The following is a 23,493-nucleotide window of genomic DNA, read 5'->3' as shown; positions in this document are numbered from 1 at the left end:
ATTAGAAAGCACTGTAATTTTTTCAGATCAAGGATACTTGATTGTTCTTATCATCTGTACTTTTTCTACATCCCAGCCTGATATACCTCCTTATCACTTAACTAGCTAATCAATCACTAGACTTTACCCTACATTTTAAGCACTGCAGAAGAGTGTCTTTCTAGAGTATGAAAGGTGGCAATGTGGTGCACTTATTCTGAGTCACCCTTGTTCATTTCAACACCTACATCCTAAAGCTTAAAATAAATGATTATATATTAGAATTCAATGAGGCCTTTAAGAATTTCAGAAGCAATATTTATTAAGTGTTCGCTTTATTAGAATTAAGATTGCATGTATTTGTAGAAAAAAAAAGTGATTGAGAAAAATGAATTGAAAATTATATATTATAGTGGTCTGCGCGGGCAAAGCATGCAACTGGTTGGTCCGGGCTTTGCTTACAATGGCCTCACCGACAAACAATAAAATCCATGTCCAACTCACTTCTGAGAAGCCAAACATGTCTATCTTAATATGCTGGTACAGAGTTACACCATCATTTGAGAAGAGTTTTGTGACACCAAGTATCTCAATAGGCAAAAGTAACTCCTAATTTTTCAGCACCCTCAGCTACTTCACTTTTTCCTGCTCTGCACATCAGAAGAACATTATTAAGTACCAACTAATGTGCTGCGCCTTAAGATAAGGAAGTCGACAGCTTGTATTTCCAGAGAAAAGATGACTGTATAGGAAGATCAAATAACACGGTGAAACCAGCATGACTTCTGTTCTTTTCCCACCAAAAGATCCTATTTCAAAATGAAATTGTACAGGTGTCAGGTTTTTATCAGGAAAATTATTGTTGCTTTCTTTAGATTTCAACTGATGTGAAGGAAAATTTACTAATTTAACCTGGATTCAAAATTGTACACATGCACACACACAGAGGATTGTCTATTTTTTTGTTAAATCACAGAATGACAGAATTGTAGGGGCTAGAAGGGACCTCTAGAGATCATTTAGTCCAACTCCCCAGCCAAAGCAGGCTCCCTCGATTAGATTACACAGGTAGGTGCCCAGACAGGTCTTGAATGTTTCCAGAGAAGGAGATTTCATCACCTCCCTGGGCAGCCTATTCCAGTGCTCCATCACTCTTAAATGGACAACTGATGCCCTGCTAACAACTCAACATCCTATCACCCACAGACCAATGTCCAGCTACTCGACAGGTAGCAGCCTATCTGGCTGTCCAAAGCTTTATGGTCTTCTGCATGATGTCACACGAATAACCTCTTGCCTGACTCAGGCCAGGTGTCCTGGCTCTTGCTTCCAAGCCATAAAGGCACTGTCCCTTCCCTACTGAATGGCTTGAGTATTCCCATTGCTCAGCAATGACTAAAACACTGTCTCAACTGAAATCAGGACAATGGTGCTGAAAACATGCTGAAAATTTTGCATAAGCAAAATGAGGAGTCTCATTTATAGACTCAGGGTTGGCTGAAGGCTGAAAGTTGATCAAAGTATTCAGCCTGACTACCAACATGTTCTTTGAGAATGGTAAGAAATAAAAAGTATTTAGCATAATTCTTAAGAACTTACATGTCTTTTCTTTCTTACTACGTACTTGTAATTCTGAAGTTATGAATGCCCTATCAGAACTAAACCAAAAATACTCCTGCTATACTCTGGTTATACTTACCAATTCATAAACATTAGAGCTGGTACTGAAGTTTGTGTAATTTTGATCTTGTAAAATGTTATGTGAAATTACCTGAGTGAGATCTATAAACCACTACATACTACTTAAGACAACCTTTCACCTTTCTTATTGTAGCTAATGCTGCTTATTCTGAAATAATAGCGAATGTCATAGTTTTTCATGACTTAGGGATAGCAGGAAGAAACAGTATTTTTTGACATGGAGCTAATATATGTGCTTGTGTTCATATTAATACAAGCTCAGAGTAAAGCACTTGATGTGACAAATAATTATGAAACTAATTTATCTGATATCACAGTATGTTTGAACAATAAACTTAGCATGCATAGATTACCTTTTTCTTCCTAATCATCACCTGTCTTCCTATGTCAAGAATATAAACAAAAATATATTATATGTCAGCATAATAGAATTACTTGCATTGGAAGGGATTTTAAAGATTATCTAGTTTCAATCCCATGCAGGGAGTAGGGTTGCCACACACCAGATCAAGCTGTCCAGGGCTCCATCCAGCCTGGCCTGGGATGTCTCCAGGGAAGAGGCATCCACAGCTTTCCTGGGAAATTAGTTCCAACACTCCCTCAATAAAAATATTCCCCCTAACATCTAATCTAATATCTCCCCCTCCTCCAGTTTAAAGCTATTCTACCTTGTCCTGTCACTATCAGACTGTGTAAAAATTCAGTCTTCTGATTATGAGCTCAAGGACTGGAAGTCTCCTTGGAGCTTTTTCTTCTGCAAGTTGAATCAAGCCCAGCTCCTTCAGCTTTTATTCATAGGAGAGGTGCTCCAGGTCTCTGATCATCTTTGTGGCCATCCTCTGGATCAGGAACTTTGCATCCTTCTTGTACTGGCTGTCCAAGACTTGGACACAGTACTCCTGATGAGGTCTCACAAGAGCAGAGTAGAGAGGGACAGTCACCTCCCCTACCCTGATGGCTCTTTTGATGCAGCCCAGGGTACAGTTGACTTTCTGGTCTGCAAGCACACACTGCTGGCTTGCATCAGTCATTCCATACACCAGTACTTCCAACTCCTTCTCTGCAGTGCTGCTCTCAATCAAATGTTCTCCCAGTTTGTATGCATATCTGGGTCTACCTTGGCCTGAGTACATGTCATGGTTTAATAATTTTGTAATTTTACTATCAGTATTCCACATCATAACATCATATAAAGCATGAATAATTTTACTGAATCTGCAACTTACAGAAGACTACATCTCCCAGAGAACAACACGGTCAGAGATGGGTCAAGGGACCTGGACACTATATTATCTCTGTCGCAGGCTAGACTGATGTCTTTCAAGTTCTGGCGTTCAGGGGAGTGTGTGGGAGCCTTCACTGTGTCGCCTAGAGTTTACAGTAGTACTCTCGGTTTTGGGACTCATTTATCTCTCCTATTTTGCTTGATTTGTTAGCTCAATTTTCAATTATATTGTATTATATTGTGTTATCCTGTATTTCGATATAGTATTTAGTAAATAAGTGTGCCTCCTTAGATCGTTGCCACTGTTTTCTTTTCCTAATTAACTTTTTCCTTTTGGCTTAGGGCCCCTGCAGGGCCCACAGCCTTCTGTCATGGACGTAGGTAGATTTTTCATTTAAACCATGACAGTACACCACCTCAAATTTGGCCTTGTTGAATCTGATTAGATTCTCACACACCCATTTTTCAAGCCTGTTCAGGTCCCTTCCTTCTATTGTGTAACCTGTACATGACCTTCCATGTAGGAAGGGTTCTAGATAAGCTGGACTGATGGGCAGAGGTGAATGGGATTTGGATCAAGCAGGACAAGTGCTAGGTCCTGCTCTTTGGCCACAGTAGCCCCATGCAACATTATAGGGTTGGGGCTGAGTGACTGGATGATTGTGAAGAGGAAAGGGACCTGGGGTCACTTGTTGATGTTCAGCTGAACGTGAGCCAACAGTGTGCCCAGGTGGCAAAGAGGGCCAATGCCATCCTGCCCTGCATTAGAAATAGTGTGGCCAGCAGGAGGTGGGAGGTAATCACCCCCCTGTACTCAGCACTTGTGAGACCGCATCTCGAGTACTGTGTTCAGTTTTGGGCCCCCGACAGTAGATTTTGGGTTCTCTTTAATAAGTTGCCTTCCAACTGGTGCTGGAATAAAATAACACTGTGTCTATTCCTGCAGTGCACACGGATATTCAGATCTGACCCAAACAATACATTGGTAGTGTTCAAAAGGTTGTATTGACCTTGAGGCTTCGAGGAATTTCATTGCATCTCTTTGACCTTCTGAATGGAAAGACCAGTAAGAAACTGGAAATATCAAAACCATTTCTTTCATAACTACTGTAGTAGAAAGTGATTTCTGTACTTCTTAATCTATGTTAACTGGTAGTGGAAAGTTATTCCTGATGCTACTTGATGAGTGTTTGAAGACATGCATAATTAGATTTGATTTAGTCAGATATAGTTTTCTTCTACATTTGTGCCTCAAGGCTGAAAGAACAGGATCTCTTCTCCATTTCTAGCTCTTCTCTTGATCTTTAAAGTGAGAGATGATTGAAGGGTTTACCTTTTATCATAATTTCTTCACATTAGCTGAGTAACTTTTCAAAATGAGGTTACTTTTCTAAACTCGGTATCTGAATATTTCAAAATTTATCAGTTGTGAATTGTTTGTTATTCATAGGCCTTCTGTTTACTTCCAAGGAAACTACAACAGATACAAAGTACCAATAACTCTATTTGATAGAACAAACTCTCAGTTACAAAACCCTTTTTCACCACTAGCTATGCACTTTCAACACCAGTGAACAACAGCCGTTATACCATGCTCGTAAGAGTCTTCATGGTTGTCCAGAATGTGGTGTGTCTTTCATGTCACTGTCACAACTGCTGAAACACACTACTCACCACCTCACTGTGCTTGTATCTACTGTTCGTTCTCTATCAATGTTTAGAAAGCATTAAATGTCACTGGGTACAATTTTTTTCAGTTACGAATTCAGTTACAAACCTTTGTTTCAAGCTCACTTCCGTGTCAGACATCATTTTTTCAGACTGCTCCTCTGCTGCCATCTGTCACACAGCAATAAAATCTAATGGAACACTGGTGGGAAGGTTTAATCTCTATGCCATACCACTAGCATCTGCATCTGATGCCATGAATCAACATACTAAACTAGGAGGCATTATTTTCAGAACAACCCTCATAAAGTAGGAGGCCTTTCTTTTGGATCAGACCTCGTACATAATTATCTTTGAAGAACATACCTTCTCAGTTGCTCTCCACTGTGAACATACAGATGTGAAGTTTCCTCTGTAAAGAAGTTATAAGAAGTAAAGTTCTATATGCAGATTCAACCAAATTAGTTACCCACCTTCAAAACAGAAGAAAGCAGCATGGCTGCTCTTTGGTAAGTGCTAATTAAAAAAAGTATTCTGTTCCCTCAGACAGAACAGTGCTGAGCTATTCCAATGACACACACTGATGGTACATTTGTAATCAATACTCAACAGCTAATAGAGGATTGGGCACAAAATTAACAAAAAGTATTGAATAAGATAGTCTGTTGAACCTGACAAATATAAAATACTGCAATCTAAACCGTACCAATTTAATGAAGACTTAAATGACAACAGCACTCAGTAGAAATCAGAATACTTTAAAGGATAACACTAAAAAAATGGTATGTGTCCATATTCTGATCATTTAGATGTTTTCATAGGCTCCCATACTTTGTACACAAGGCAATTTGATCTAAAAGTTACAAATTCTGATTTTTTTTTTTTAATTTTTATTTTTTTTATCTACTAACATCCTATATATTAGTACACAAAACTTAATGTTAATATTTTATCTCTAGAGGTTATCAATTGCCAACTATTTTCCTTCATACTATCATTAGCATAATGGGGAACACTATTTGACATTCTGGCATTTTCTATTTTAATTTCAGATTTAGCTTTTTGTTATTATCTTTATGCTCTTTTTAAATTCTCTTAGTTCTCTTTTGCATCCAATTATTTCATAATGATCAAAAATTTAGCTAATGATGTGAAATAGCAGAAAATTGAGGCAGATTTATAATTCTGATTTCAACAAAACTTTAACTTGGCAAACCAACTTGTTTTAAGATCAGTCCAGCCAACAGCTTGTCTGTTTTATCTACTGTTTTCTTCAGTTGTTGATTATTTTTTCTTCAAATTCTGTAAATGAATATATTTATGTTTAATCAACAAGATCCACAACGTTCTTAGCCTTGAATACAGTTTATTGTTTCCTAGAAGGCTTTTCATTGTTGTCTTTTCTAAAGCATCATTTCCTCCTTTCTTCTCATCACGAAGTTTTTTAGTAACTGTTTGCTTTTGTCTCTGTATTCTGAAATTGTCACTCAGCATGGAAAAGATATGTATTATTACTGTTCTTACTCTAATATTGACCTCATAAGCTCTCAGGTGATGCTTTTTCCCTTTAATTCAAGAAAAATAGCACATGCCAATAAATCTTGTAATCTCCATAATATAAATATGTAAAGGAATGTTTTCTATACTACTATCAGTTTTTACTGTCTCAAAATCGAAGTTCAGCTAATTATGGGTGCAGTATCCTATCAATATTTGTGTAACATACATAGTTCATATTTTCATATAGGTATAGATTTACCTATCTAAATGATGTGGTATGTATATCCAAGTTATCATGGCTAAAGCACTGAGCCTGCAGAAACTAAGTCACTCATTATGACTGAATTGAAAATACCTTTCATGGGATAATTTCTGTGCTTGCTAACACTGTTCATCACATTTTGCATGCACTTGCATGATTTGATCCAAGGATAGATTTTTCCTCCACATTTATTTTCCTACAGTGCTTGCGGTATTAGAGCCCACAGCTACCTCACACCAGCTACAGATTGGACCTCTTGACTTGTAGAAGTTAGAGATGGAAAAGATCTATTATGTCCTTTACTCCATCCCTCTGCTCAAGTGAAATTGTTCTGTGCAATCTTTTTGAGAAGATACTGCAAAGCATAATCCTGCCTAGGCAGAGGGATGGACAGATGACCTAACAGGTCCTTCCCATCTGAAATATCTCTTGTGCTATGACTAACTTCATGCTCCTTGTTATCTCTCACTTATAAAATTCGAGGACTAGACATCTTCATGGGAACTGCTCAGGACACAGGCTCTCAGTGCAGCAGTTGTTGCTCCCTCTTTCAAGCTTCTTCAAGCGTGAATTTCATTTTGCACAATATTTTGAAGCTTCTATCTGTTGTAGGCGTATAGTGAAGTGTGACATATCACTGAGGTGATGTATTTTGCTGGTTATAGCCATTTCTATTTGGTAAAGACTTCCTTTTTTCTTCTGCTGTCATATACTCTCAGAGCTGTAACAAAGCAATGCATGATAACTTTCATCCTGAGTCATACAGATAATATCAATGAAAGGATGTTAAGTCATCTACATAATTAAACAGCAATTGGCCTTAGCCATTACTCATTATGGTGTAGCTTTTTGTCATTCTGTTTGCTGCTAAAGGATGTTCATCTGCTTGTAATTGAAAGAGAGGTTTAATCTGCAGTGGTTTCACTGTAATGAGCCAAGCATGAAACTATTTTTGATTTTAAAAAGGCAAAAAGACACTTGTTTGGGTATAGGCATAGGAACAATACTTGAGGTTCCTCCAGTCCCACACATCCAGGAAGATTTTCTTTTATATTAGTTAATTTTCATAAAGTGCTAGTTAAGGGGAGATTGCTTTTTCTTCAGATGTAAAAATGCAGACCTATTCACAGTGAAGAAGTGATGAGCATTTTACCAGAAATGAATTAGGGAGTTTTCCTTATTTCTAAAGATACTACAAATCTCTAATGAGGCTGCTAATTTTTTTAAGACAAAATGAATATATGTGATTGGCAATGAGTATCATGCAATTTGTTTTGAGGAATACTAAGGAATATTCATACATACCAGCTTTGAGGGGAAATCCAAAAAAGAGTTTTTATTATTGATTTTGTTTTGATTTTTATAATAATGTCTCTAGCAATGCAGAAACCACAGCTCGTAACTGTCATAATTCACATTTCCTTAGTTAAGTCAGCAGCAGAAATATCCAGCTAACTTTACTGAAGGGTTATGATTAACTGTTTTTGAATAAATGTTTGCAGTGGTTTAATATATTAACTATTTGAAACAAACCTATTACTGACAATTTTTGCCTCTTTCTCAAGAGCAGCAAAAATAGACGACATTTACAACACAGATGTTCCAATAAACTGTCCAAAGTATAAGTATGAATTCATTTTATCTGTGGTTTGAGTTTTAGTATCTCAGGCATAGGCACACACTTTGTTTTGCCAGCTCTGAAAATGAGTCAATAAGCTGTGGCTGAGGAGTAAATATGACAACTGGGACATAACTACACCAGTAACAGCTAGTCAGTATGACCGAAAAAATTAAAAGGCAGAAGAACTTTTAGTTCAATATTAATGATTATCAGATATCTAGTATGCAGAATAGACACTAGGCACTCCTTTTCCATTTTTCCCAATTACTCTTTATCAGTGGTAAAGAACTACTCTGAGAGGAAGAAGTCAAGACAATGGGAGACAGAAAGTGTAAGAGATGCTAGGAGCAAGGAAAAACCCAAGAGGCAAACGACAACAACAGAATACACGGCAGAGAAAGCCAAGCTGCTTGCATCTGAATAACTGGACTGATCAGGAAAACATCACATAAAAATCATCTCTTCCAGTATTTGGCCACTCCTATTGCCATGTGTAATGGAGGCAGAAAGAAAAGTCCAAGAAAATAAAACTAGAAACCCATACGTTACTAATTATAAGCATATGATATGGGGAAAAATCGTGCCCTCAAAGCATGGGATACTGTGCCTGTGGAGGAACGGTTTAAGTCAACAGAAATTGATTGTAATATAGAGATGCATTCTTAAGCTTAGGAGAGCAATTTGATAGACTTAAATGAAAGAAGACTATGGAGAAAACTATTTTGAAAATGAAGAAAGTTATTACGTTTTTGTGAATCAAATCAATATGAATATGCCTTGGTTGTAGTGGTTAAAAGTTTTGAATTGATGATGACTAAGTCTTAGTGTAGAAGAGAATTTGCTGCAGGAAGAGACTTTAAAATGAATGTAGACCTTCAGATGACTGCAAAAGTAGGAAACAAATGTTTAGCTCCCCAGAAAAAAAGGTAGAAAGATTGATTGTGCTTTTGAACATTTTATTAATGACGAAAAGCTCAAAAGAGCAATGCAGTGATATTAAAAAGGAAAGAACAGTAGAGCTTCTTCAGCAACATAAAGGGGAAAACATTGTCGTCATTTAATACATTACATAAAGTTGCGCTTTATTCTAATTTTCAGATAGCACTTTGATCCTCATAATCATAATCACACACACACACACAAAAGACAACACAATTATTGTCTAATAGATCTTTATTCTGTTGGTTGTTATAGTGTCACTGGAAATGAGAGAATTTCCATTCCCTGAGAAAATTCTGGTGCTGCAAAGTTTTGTTTAATTTCATAGTAAGACATAATATTTGCATTTTAAATTTTTGTCAATGTAATATTTCAACTTTTCCCAAAATTTATTTTTCAACATAGAAGTTTCAATACCAATTTAGAAAGCAAATAATTCAATAATATTCAATATAATGTTTATTTAAAATTATGTATCCCAGTGAAATACATTTATTCATAAATTATTTTTATTGTCTAACATATACCAATGTGTTCTCATCATTAGCCTATTTTTTGCTAACAGTAAAGGAAATTCCTAATCCTAAAAATCATGCCAAATTCTGCTTGTAATCCTGCAGTTCTTTGTGAGTTAAAGATCCAAAGATGACCCCTTTACCAGGCTGCTTTTGCAGTGACAAAGCTTTTAGCTTCTGTTTAAGACAAAAGTGAAAGGGAATTTCAAGATTGTAGCAGCTAGATATGATCTATTAGATGACCAAGTTGATGCTTCTGCCAGTTCAAACTAGTCCTACTAAGCAGGTATTAAACTGTTATTATAATTGATCTTAGGAGATAACTTCGCCCATAAAATTTTTAGAAGGTCATGAAGAGCCTCTGGGGATTCAATTAAACTGGAGACCTCTCTCTTCTGCATTCTACCTTTTGTCTCTGGTTGTTATGTTATTGTGCAAAGCTCTGTGCAGTCATACCAAACAGCAATCCTTAATCACTGTTGTCCTTATATGGGACAGAATGTGAGCATATGCCCATGTGTCAAAAACCTCAAAATGAAGAAGAAAAGCTTGACTGTTGCCCCTAAGTGTGGAAAGAAGAGGGAGATAATCTAAGCAAGGGAAATAAATAGTCATGTCAATTTGTACAGTCCATAAGTCAAGCTCTCTGAGCTTCACATATCAGTTATTCTTTGGACTGGAAGACATATATAAATAACATGGCAGCATTGCAGTGGTACAGAGTTCTTTGGCAAATTGCATAACTTCAACTGACAGGAAGAAAAATTATTTGATTTTGTCCTTCAGAAATAAACAAAAACAAGAAACCAAAGCCCCACACTCCACTACTCTTTCTGCTGCTTTATTGCTTTTCAATATAGACATTCATAGTAAAAAGAAAAATCACATGCAAGTTGGAAATCCTTAGGAAAAAACAAAGAAGCAAACAAACAAAAACAAAAACACTGTGAAAATAGAATAGAAAGAAAGTATAGGTAAGGCTTAGAGACAGCAACTTTCATGCAGTCTGCAATAGAGTCAACTCCTTAGTTTTTAGGCAAAAGAGATATGTAGCTCATATTACAGTTAAAGAGTTCTCTCTCTTATATATATATATATATATATATATATATATATATTCATTCCTTTTCAATTTCACATGTAATAACTTTTTCTTGAAAGCATTAAAGTGATTCTTTCTTAAAATATTTTTCTGGTAACCCCCTATATTAGTTTGAAAAACACACTATAGATATAGAAGTGAGATGTAAGATAAGTGTCAGAAAGAGATTGCTCGAATAAGACATCCATGAGCAATTTGATTTCCCCTGCTGTTGCCGTCAGTAGGTAAAATCACATTTCAGAGTCTCCTAAAGGTTTAGTTCTATTTGTGAGTAATATTCTTGACATTGCTACATTGCTGCATATATTGTGGCTATGTATGTCCTTTAATTTTTCAGTGAAGAAAAATTGTTGTCACTGTTTCAACTAGAATACTAAAAAAAAAAAAAAAAAGAGACAATGCATGTTAATAGAAGGAATTGACTTCAAGAGACATTGAATAGAATGTTAATGATGTTTCTGAGGCTGCTGAAATTGTAGATGAGAGTGATGATGATTTCAACCCAAAGCTTACTGCATCTGAACTATTAAGTCTTGGAAACTGAGGTCTACTTTTAGACCCAAATAATATCAAAACTCTTTCACTTGTTATATTTGTATATGCCAAATATGCAACAACGCCAGGTCCTATGCAGTGCTTCACATATACACTTTCACAGTATTTTCCATTACAAAGTAATGTATGTGAAGAGTAATGTTTTGCTGTATTCCACTACCTTCTGCAGCCTTGTTCAATAAATTATTTATCAAATAACATAAATAGGTATTTACTGGAAAGAAGGTGAAAGAAAAATTGCTCAAAATTGTTAGCTTTACATCAAAACCCCATTTGAAGTCTCTCTGTTGATTTCAAACTAGCTTTGGTCCAAACGGGAAAAAGAGAGTGGCTCATCAAGGCAGCTGAGGGTGACCTCAGTGCATTTGTAAAGAGGTGATGGCAGACAACAGCTGATGGCATAAAGACATACTTCATCAAATTATATGTCCGCTGCTAGTATTAAAAAAAAAACTAATGCATTTGTCACATGCAATTGGTCCTAAAGCAGACAAAAGTACTTCACAGCATGTCTTCTGAGAATTGTCATAAGTAGAAATCAGAATGAATGTCAAATTCTTAAAGAAGCGGCGACAAAATATGTCTTAATTGAGTGGACATACAAAACTGTGTGACATCTAAATGTATACATGTCATTAGAAATTTCTCCCTCTTCCGTCAAATATTTGTGACAAAAGACAAGTGCACAAAACTAATTGCTTATTTTAATTCAAAAAGCAAAATTTGCATATTACAGAAAAGATTGTCTTCAGGACAGGATCCCCATATTAAAGATGGATTTGTTAGCAGATTGAGAACAATTTCATTTCAAAGTGAACTAAGTGTTTAAAAACTGATTCTTATTCTACTATAACCTTAGGATAGACTGGAGTGCACTAACATCTATAATGCAAAATATTTATGATCCCAATCTTTTACCTCAGGATTGTCCTAGTCCTTGTAATTGCAATGAAGAAGAACTCTTGGAAAATAAATCTCACTGTTTCTGCAGGTGCTAACTGTGGCAAAATGTTCTTTTGATTCCCCTAAAAAGCTAACCACCAAGTTGTTTGTGCTTCTAAACCCCTAGCTATTAAACAGCAAGTGGTACCTGACAAAGCTGAAAGGTTATAAAGTGTGCTCCAGATACAGTAGCTGCATTTGGGATGTTTTCTGACCCTACACCTACAAAGGTACATTGAAATGTACAGAGAGTTTATTCTTGAAAGGTGTTTGCCTTTCAAGTAAGGCTGCTGGTTCATTTACATGACTCCTGAACTAATCCTCATCTTTATTTAAAATAAACTAAATCCAGTCATCCTGTTTGCATGGGACCTCAGGCTCTTTCTTAACTTCTTCTTTATATTACTTGGTGTATATGCAGCATGTAAGGTTTCTTGAAATATCTTGGACACTCTTTACTAAAGATGCTATAGCTACATATACGAAAATTATTCAGATGACACCGCACAACCATGATCATAACACCCCAAAGTTTATGACAAACTTTCCATTCAGTGCCTAGATTGTAATGGTACTGACTGAAGATTTTGGTTGTTGGATATGATTATCCTTGGGTATGATTTTTTTTTTCTTTCCTTAATGTCTACCACTGTCTGTTATGTAACCGTCATTCAAACTAGCAAAAGCAGGAAAGCAGGATTCAGGGATCAGTGTACAGTTCTGCCACCTCCTCAGGGACTGGAATCAAGTGCAAAAGTATTTCTTCACAAATCTGTTGCTCAGGCTCTTGTTTGTAGTTATTTCACTTTTGGCAGATTCACACATGTCTTAGAAGCAAGAGCCACTGTTATCCTCTCTGTTTTCTTTTGTCCTGGCATCCCTGATCATTCCAGAAAGTCAGGGCACATTAAATCAAGCCACACTAATATTTTTTTTGTTTTTCATTTGTTTTTTCTCTTGGTCTCTTGCTAAAACCTGACCTGAAGTACATCCACAAAGAGAAATGATGAGATTAAGTCTTCCTGCATCCTTTTCTCTTTCTGTAACCTGTATATATATAGTGATCTGATAAAGTGGCTAAAAGAAATTATGATTTTTCAAGAAAGGTAAAAGCATGTATTTTTATTAACTGTTTACATATTAAAATTTAATTAATAGCTCATATAATTACAAGCATATTCTATATAATACATTCCAAAAAGTGCCCCAGCAAGTTCTATAACTTATGATGCTCCAGTGTATGCTATTTCTATGACACTGACAGAACTCCAGAGCTCTTCAGGTTCAGTCCTCTTCCATGATCCTTGATAACTCCTATACTCTGTGTAAGAAATGAATGCATTTTTTAAAAGTAATGTATTATATTTTATTCCTCTCCGCATGTATTACAAGGTCTCGCTCCATCCACAGTGTTCTAGAAAACCTTTAAAGATCATCCTTATGTACGTTTTCTGATATATTTTTTTCATGACTCTTTTCAGAAGTATTTTAAAAAAATCTGTTTCTGGTTGTTGTCTAGTATTATTATGGCTTGTATTTCTGTCTCAGTGTAGTTGTGAATAAGATATGTTTCCCTTGCTTATTAGGGGGAAAATAAATGGTCTTAAGGATGATTTTCTGTTTTTAAATGAAAGAGAGACTGTTAATTTCCTAGATTTTTGGAGAAAGTTGTTGTAAAACGTGAAGACATTGGAAGACAGATCTAGAAATTTCAGTTTTTGCCAGTTAAAATGTGGGTGCTTAGTCTAAGGAAATTATCTGGATTTCTACCCAGTGAACTGAAACGAGCAGTAAATGCATTCAGATGTTGGATAAAATAAGCCTGAGCCATATCTGGACTTGTTCCTGAAAAATGACAAGCATGGTAACCACTCTAGCAAATCATTTTCACTCATTTGACATTTTAATCTGTACCTAGTCAGTGAGGTTTTCATATTTTATTCCTAAACACAAGCATAACATCCTTCTGCATTCAGCTAAAGAATTTATAACTTTGCAAGTCTCAGGTCTGTCTCCATGCCCATTCCCGACTCCTAAATAGTTCCTTTTCACTTTCATGACTGAATCATCCAGGATTATATATGTTCACCACGTTTGAATAGTAAAATACTTACAAAATGAAGCTCCAATTTCAGCGTTAGCCTTAAGATAATAACATACAAGTAATAGATAAGAACAAATATGATAGAAATTCTTGTCATGCTTCTGGAGACAGAAAAATCCTGAGCAGCAAGCCCAAAGCCTGTGTTGTACCAGCTCAGATGGGACTCACTTCAAAGATGAGAATAGTTGTCTCAGTCCAGAATCCAAATTTACAAGGGAAGTTTGACTGTCAGAGCTAGTTCTTTACACTACATGTTGCAAATACCTTTGAACTCACTTCTATGAAACAGAAGTGCTTTCTGAAGAAAAAAGTTGAAAAGATAAGTGGCTTACGAGCTACTGTAATTAAAACCTAGAAGATGCTTTCCCAGCTGTTGCTTTTGAAGTTATGCTTAGTTTCTGGCTAGGTTCCAGCATTCAATTAGAAGTATGCATTTTTATTAACAGACTATCATGTGCTATATTATGTCAATAATTACTTTTAAATTAATTCTTTTTATTTCTTGAGATAGTCACAGGTGTCCAGGTCATTAACTATTAAAATAGGCACCACTGACAATTGTACAACATTGAAGTTTGTTTGGTGTTTTATTTGGACTTCATTTGAAGTTCAAATATTAAAGTAACTCTGAATTTGTATAAAGGAGGGTTTGTCCAAGATGAGTTAATGCCTGCAGGGAAAAACAATATCAAAAAGAGAGATGCACAGTCTATGTGTAACTTTTTTTTTGGAATTTGATTTTCTAATTGCTGTGCTTTAATCTATTACTCATCCTATGAATGTTGAATGTGGAAGCCTTGTTGTTTTTTTAGATTTCCTTAGATGCCAAAGTTGCAGGATGGAGCTAGTATTGTGGGGTGGGTTTGATGTCTGTAGACTGTTAGAGGTGTACAACTACCTGTCAGGGTAGTATAGCAAACACTTTCAACAAATCCGATCTAGTCATTCACAGCTCTTTTTTGCAAGATTCACCCAGTCTGACTTCAAATAGCTGTACTGTGAATGCTTTCATCTGCTCTTGCTGGCTACATTTTATTTTTTTTTTTTTAATCTGACTACTTTCAGCAGCTATTTGTCCAGAGCCTGAAAGCATCTTTTACTCTTCTTCAAATGGTCATAAGGACCTTAAGCTGTAAAGTTGTGCAGAGAATCTAGAAGATACATGAAGTCAGGAGAACTGATCCCAACCTTATTGTCTTAATTCATGGTTGAGATCCTAGCAATCCTTGCCTGTATATAAAAGGACTGAGGCATATTCACTTTTTTCAGGCTGTCACTGGATATTTTGAGAATTGTTTGAAAATTTAAACAACAGTATGAAATGTTGTGCTTCCTCTTGCTTTATAGCTTCATTCAGTGAGAGACTGCAGATATCTGTGCAGTGATTATAATGTAATACATATCCAGTTATTAAAATACCTGTAATTAGTAATATCTTTCATTTGTGATACAATGTGATACAAATGGTGTCAAAGAGCTTTGTCAGTACATATTATTTCCTTCTTATATAATATTTTAAATAAGTAACCTCTTTCTCCATTTTACAGAGAGAAAAGTTATTTGTCTATGGTCATGTTGCAAATATGCTAAAACTTAGAAATGATTACCAGAAATGATTGCTTTGATAGCTCCTATAGGCTTGTCTGACAAAAATTTCTTCAGATCTACTGGAATTAAGCTATCTAGGAAAGAAAGTGATATCTGTGTTTACCTAACAACCCATCACAGCCATAAATGAATAGGACAAATCTCAAGAGACACAATTGCAATGAGAGAAAAGCAAAATTGTTTGTTGGTAACAGCTCTTCTAATAACTTAGCTAATTATAATATACAGCTGTTGATTTGATATATTATTCACTTTCATGGAATCATAGACTCTCCTGGGTTGGAAGGGATACAAATGGACCACTGAGCCTACCTTCTGACTCCATGCAGAACCATCCAAAATTCAAAGCCTGTGTCTGAGAACATTGCCCAGATGCTTCTTCAACTCCAGCCAGCTTTGTGTGCTGACTGTTGCTCTGGTGAATTTGTTCCAGACCCCCAAATTTTTTGAATGCAGTTTATTTTTAGCCATTTACAAATAGCTTGTATGTGCTGAAACTTTATGTTTTTATAACTCAACAGCTCTTGTAGTAAAATCAGAATTTTCACATAGATTTTTAGAAGAGTTCATGTTTATTTTGTTCATGATGTGTCCCTGATATCAGTAAGATACAGATATTTCTCCAAGAGACAAATCCTTTCCCTCCATTAATACCCTCTCTTTCACTGTCCATTTATTCAAGAGAAGACCAGCACCATCAGATTATGTCAGTCCAATAACCTAAGACTGTGACTAGCCTGAGCAAACTGGTGACTTGCCATCCAAATGCATATCCTGATGCACAGTTGTACAGGCCATTTGAAGATTTGTGTATAGAGTAAGTGATGGACTGTGGGATGGGCTTGGAAGGATTTCAGTTTCTTTGGATATTCTGTGGCCTATTTATATGTGCTCGATAGATAAATTGAGTAAAAAATGTTTTACACCTTTCAGTGAAGGTGTTTAGTCTGGCAATAATGCAGACAATTTCAGCGATGTCCTGTAGTAAGCAGCTGGGATTATTAATTCATTTTGACACAAGTCACTAAGAATCCAGAAGTCAATATTTGTTTTAAACGACTCTCAGTCTGGACCAAATCCATTCTGAAGGTGAAAGGTTCCAGATATATACTGTTATCAACCACTATTAGAGTCTTTTTTAAATCTTGCAAATTGTTTTTCCTTGATTTGTCCTGAGAATAACTGTATTAGGCAGAATATATAAACTGTACATGCTTTTGAACTTTTGTTTTCACCTCAGTGTGTGATTTCCTGTTTTAGTTCTTGGAGATATATTTTATTTTTATTATGGATGACACCAATCAGAGTGAGAAATGATGAGAAAGAATTTAGATTCTGAATCTGAAACAATTGCTCAGTGACTCAAGACTCAAATGTAATGAGGAAGGAAGAATTGCAAGAAAGAAAGATTTACACAGCCATGGATAAAGATAAAGCTGAGCAGAACTATCTGGTTTCAGTTCACAGGAATTTCTTCAAACCTGTAATTTGACTTTTACTTTGTGAGAAGACATATGTGCTGACTCTGACATTTGATGAAAGTCAGAGCAAAAGTACTAAACTTCAAGGTGCTTTATGTCAAAACTGTGAGCCTGAATCATGACTTTACCATCATCAGTCTTTAGAGGAGAGAGGAAGCAAAATGAAACTTTGATGATGATCTCTCAAGTGATAACTCTATACTCCTGTGTCTTCTGATGTTGTCATTTACACCAGTACCTTACTGGCTTAGCCCATAAGTGATTCTCTTTCATAATCCTTTCTCAGAATTATGGATGACTAAACAAGACCAAGACAATCATGTACTGCATTTTATTTCAAAATTAAACAATGGGAAGAAGTATGGAGAAGAGCTTTTCTAACTATAGAAGGTCTACAAAGAGTGATTTACCACAATACATTAAAAATGCAGTATTAGCTCTTTAAAGGAAAGATCAAAGAATATTTGATTACAGCATATAAACTCCTTCTTGAAAAGACACTTGTGATCTTGAAATAAGAGCAACAAGAACTATAAGACCAGTGGAAAAAAATTTAATTCACACATATCTACATTAGACATATAATCAGCACTCTGGTCGTGGAAATGAAAACAGCAAGGATAAAAGTGAACCAGAGCTTTTACTCCAAGCTTGCATACCTCATGTAATACAGTTTTCAAGCAGAAGCTGTGTAAAGGTAGATGAATTAATTTCTGTAACTGGTGGTATGCAAGAGATCAAACTATCAGCTTTTTGTGATATCTTTGGGTCTTAATGTTTTTTTGTTTTTTTCTTGTTAACGCTGACTACATCTTATCTCTATGATTTGATATAAGGGTTTGGAGTCCTCCTTCCATTTGGAAATGTCCAGAAGTATCCAGACCAACTGTCAACATTAAAAGACAGGTTAAAAGGTGACTTGAAATGTTCTAGGGCTACTCTTTTTTATGTGTTCTACAGTTTTAGTTCAGTTAAATTTGCATTTACTTTACTCATAGACTGATCAAACGTAATTTTGTTGCTAATGTTTTTTTGTTGTTGGTGTTTTGTTTGTTTGTTTGTTTTTATTTGTTTTTGTTTTTTGTTTGTTTTAGTAATTACAGCCTTCAGTTATCAATATGAGGCATGAAGCAGATGTATGAGAAATTAATAAGAAATTCCTATTATAGTTTTTAGACCTAGGAGATTGGAGATTTGAAAGTCAGGGGTACAACAAGTTAGCAACTTACTTTCACAAAAATAATCTCTCTTTAAAGGAACAATTTCTATAGGATAAATTTGTTTCTGCAGATGGTTATATTTTTTTGGTTTATATCAAGAAATTCAAGACCAAGTTATTTAGTTCGGGGTTTGTTTGACCTGAAAAAATAATAATAATAATATTTTTTAAAAAAATCTTAATTTGTTCAAATGACCAAAACTAGCTAATAATGAACAAGTTCCATATTATGTTGCAGTGGTGTCCCTAGGGATTTTCTGTTTTCTAACTCATTTCCATTCTGTTCTGTGGACCAGATTGATTTTCTGTATCTAAAACAGCTAGAACTCCTCTGGAAGCAAGAAATATGGTGCAGCATGGAAGTTCTATGATGCCTTATGGAACAGTCAACTCTGACAAGGGTGTAGGTACATGAGAAAATGCACATAGATCAGATGGAAAAAGAAATAGCATGCCAATCAACTATTTTACAAGAATATCCGTGTTCAGGTCTTTATGATTAGCTGAATTATTGCAGGGAGGAAACAATAATAATCTTCTCCATTACTATCACCATTTCTCTTTTCTAGATTTTGTTTTCTTCTTTTATCAGTCATGGTGAATGTTGGTAAGAATCTCTTTTATCCAACCTTGGGCACTCATTTTCAGGAAATTAACTTGGCATCATAACAATGCTTAATATCTGTGACTCCCAACTTAGAAATAGTTGACTAAAGGGACTAAGCAGTGTTTAAATATATTGCCAAATAAATTATTGGTTTTTTTTTAAACTAGGACTTAACAGTCTGTTTCTTTCCCTCCATTACATTAAATGTATTTGGGCATAAGTATAACTAATACAAAAGGGACACATTTTATACTGCAACTTAGTTCAGAGAACAGACCAAACTAGAATACACTCGTATTTCCAGATAAATCTTTGTATTTACTGGTACCAATATTTTTTTGCTGTGTTCCTAGGCAGGTGCTGATAAACACTTGATGTGAAATATGAAAATTGTACAAGCAGTTAAGAATATTTGCAAAATAGCTGTACAAGCTGTACGCTGCTTCACTCTCCCAGGTTCCATTCATCATTAAATTCACATAATTTACCACTGGAGAAAGAAAAAGAAGAGAGGAGATGAGGGGACAGGAGAGAAGGGGAGGGAAGGGGAGGGGAGGAGAGAAGAACTGAAAAGCTACCAATCAACCATATTTTACAGAATTGTAATCTTGTGAAGAAATACTTCTGTTGTCAGTGAAGATACAAGACAAGCAATATCAAGTGTAGTATAACCCTGTGACCTACTCCTGGAAGATAGCTGCCACACTCTAAATCATTGAGTCCACTTTTCTGTTTTTGCATCTAATTTTTCATTCCTAATGTAATGTCATATTGATAGATAATTTACTCTGCACATACTATTTCAGATAACTATTTTTCCTTCATGGTCTTTCAGACCTTCAATCTATGTTATTTAAGTTTATCACTTTCAACAACGACCAAGCCTTGAAGAACTTTATTTATTTATTTATTTAATATAATTTTCTTCTTGTTTCCCTCTCTTTTCCATTTTCTTTCTGTTATCACTGTCTTTTAACTTAAACTAGAAAAACAAACAATGTAGTTGTTTTTATATCTGTTGAGAATTCTGATTTTTAAACTGGATGTGTTGTGGCTGCCAGTCACACTCTGACACAAACTGAACAATGGGGGGGGGGAATTGTGTGGATGATCTTTAAAATAATCACATTCTAAAATTTCTAAGCAACCATCTTAAGAGTGACCATTCAGAAATTTTGGAGCTGAGGTGTTAAATTTTAACCTGACTTTTCAAAAAATGAAATAATTGACAATTCATAGTGAAACTACAGAAAAAGCAGATGTAATTACATGCTTTTAGATTTATATTTTTGAAATAATCAGTCCAAATCTGGAAAGGTTAAAAAGAGACATTACACAATGTGGCTAAAACAGCCCAATACTACAGCAGTACTAAACTGGCATGCTTTGGTGTTACTAAGATTTAGTATTACAGGTACTTTACATGTTCATCTTCAGCGTATATTTCTATAATTAGGTCAACAGTACCTGTTTTGAAACTTGCCACTTATCAAGTCATTCGAAAGGAGAAGTAGCCAGTGTTTAGAAAATTTCAGTTGTTAACCTTCCTTCTCTATTTTCTAAGTAATTTTTCTAAGTAATTTTATTCAGCATTTGCATAGCATTTCTGCCACAGCAGTGCTTTCTTCTAAGCTTAAAACTTGTCTTTTTAGCCAACTAACTTCACGCTTAAAAGACATTATTTCTGTTACTTCTGGTATAGAAGATCTATAAGCCCAAAGTACTTTAAACATCCTTCTTAAGTGCTTCACTTCTACTATTTATTTTTTGCCTTTTGCTAATGCAACAAGGCTTTTCAATGATTCATCTGTTTCAAAGTCATTGTGATCTCAGTTACTTTTTGATTTAAGGGCAGAGATATTTCTATTGAAATTATTTCACTTGCAGTTACCTTTGTCCTCTATCTTCTCTCTCAGAGAGAAACCCAACCAACTAAACATGAAAACTTGTAGAACCAGGACCTGACCTTACCTCATGACAACCGGGACATTTGTCCTGCCGTACAACCCACTTCCTATATGATCAGGCTCTTGTGTTTTGTTTATATTTATGTGTTTTGTTTGATAGCAAGCACTCCAGTCTTGCTACCATTTCTATGAGCCTGTGTCTACCAGGAGCCTTAAAAGCCCTATGGGATATCAGCAATTCTACTCCTATATTCTCTAAATTTTTAATTAGGATTTATAATTATACTGTACCATTTATGTAGGATACTGAGATTAATGAATGAAGAATTTGACTTCTTAATATCTTTATTAAAACAGAATGATTTTAGAAGTTTTTAATTAAATGAGTTCTCCTGCCATATCTTTCCATTTTCTAAGCAGGAAGATTGTATTGGTAAATTCCCATTTGGAAATGTTTTTTTTTTGTCACAGTTTGTTGTGTTGTTTTGTTGTTGTTGTTGTTTATTTTCCAGATGAACATGTGGCTTATGGAAAAATAAAAACTTCATGGAGTAAAATCATGACATGAAGGAAAAAAAAAACCAAACAAACAACCAAACAACACAAGAACAAATGCCCTTGATATGAAAGAATATTTCACCTCAGATCAGTTCAACCTGTATGAGCTACATTTGAGTGTGCTTTTTTCACATGCATGTCCTGACTGAAACAGTGTTTTGTAGGTTGGTGCAATCACTTCATTGTACAGCTGCTGCTCCACCTGCCTTGCTAATTACTAATAACAGCAGCTCAGAGTGTCACAGACGCTGGTGGGCAGTGGCAGTCCTCTGAGGTATCCATTATGCTCCATTCTACTCCTGCTTCTCTGTCTCAGTTTGGAATGTTTTGTATGACTCAGCAGATGCTAGTGAGAGGGACCTCATTGATTTCTGCAGTCCTTGGTTTTGTCCTGCTCTGTTCCTATGCTAGAGAAACCTTAACCTTCATTTCAGGTTTTGATAGGTATTGTACTTTTTACTAATCAGAAACAAAAGAGAGGTTACCATTTTCACCCTTTTGGCTACTTTCTTTCTGATAGCACTAGAAATGTATTTAATTCCTCCCCTAAGAACCAGTTAGCAGGTAATAAGCATTTATTCTCTGGTATAATTGTCAGTCATTTGGTGATCAGTACAGTATAAGAGCCAGAAGAGAAAAGATTGTATTTGTAAGCAAGTAGCCTAGGGATTTAAATTTTCCCTTTTCAGCTTTAAGAAAATCTTGTAACCTGTGTGGGCCATCCTTTTAGGTCAATTTCATGCAGACTATTTTCTCTTTTTCTATATCCTAAATTAATACAGTAGGTGCTCTGCTGCCAGCATGGTTTTGCATTGATCTTGGCCAGCTTGTTTACAGTGTTTTGGCAAGTTGCTGATGTAGTTCTCCCTGGGGATAGAGCAGGGGTTAATTGCTGTTAAACTCTCAGTGCCAAGTAATGGTTCAGACTCTGTGCTACATTAAAGATGACACTAATAAGGAAAGAGTGCACTGGATTTCTCTGTGTTGAAAATTGGACTTGTGGTGACAGAAACTTGGAGCAGAGCTGATGTAATAGGGAGGCCATAATGTAATTATAACTGCTGAACATGTGTCATATCAAGTTAAACGATACATTAATGAATCAAAACAGGTGATGGAGTGTTGCTCTTTCAGCAGATAGAGGTGTTTTCAAGGTTAGACTGTCATTAATTTAATAATCTGTAAACTGGATATTCTTCAAATTATAGCCAAAATCAACTTGAATGTTTTGTTTGTGTGTGTCCATTTCTTGTCCTGCACCAAAAGGGTGGGGAAAAAAAAAAAAAAAAAAAAAAAAAGACAATATTCACAATATAATTTCTTAATCCATCTCTGTTTTATTACATCTCTATTATCCCTAATGCAATATGTGTGTACCTGGCATTTTACAGCCAGGTATACATTCTGTTTCCCTGCACTCTGAGTAGGCTGAACACAAGCCAAAATGTGTGCAGACATATTGGAATAGCAAATAAGCTTTGCTGTCTACGCTGCACTGAATAAAGTCAGTAAATGTCTTCAAGTCAGCTCGAACTATGGACAAAGCAAGCTCATGCATGCTTAGAATGAAAGTAAGCTTAGTTTATATTGGTGCACAGGAATATTGTGAGCTTTATCATCTAAGAATTCCCTTTGCTTATTATGATTCTGCATCAAATTAGAAGACATATCTAACATCACATGGTTCCTTGTTTAACTCCAACATCATGGGTGAAATTCCACTGTTTAAATTCTAGTAGTACATCTAAGTTCAGGACTTAAACCCAGTCTTCTGTTCTGCATTAAGTGTCAATCCAAGGCAACACTATACAAATCACACTTAGTTGCCTGATCATGACATTATTCATCTGACTTTCAGCATGTTCACAGTACCTATAGAAATATCTTTATTATTATTATTTTTTTTCAGAAGTCTAATGTATTTTTATTAGTAGCTTTTATTGAGAAGTTAATACTGGATCCCATAGAACAAAGAATGTAGTTATTTTCAAAAATATTCT

Source organism: Coturnix japonica, chromosome 1, assembly GCF_054131305.1.
Source record: "Coturnix japonica strain WE chromosome 1, WE-NBRP24, whole genome shotgun sequence".
NCBI classification, from domain to species: Eukaryota; Metazoa; Chordata; class Aves; order Galliformes; family Phasianidae; genus Coturnix; species Coturnix japonica.
The sequence above is the reverse complement of the archived record's forward strand: the minus strand, read 5'-3'. Positions refer to the sequence as shown.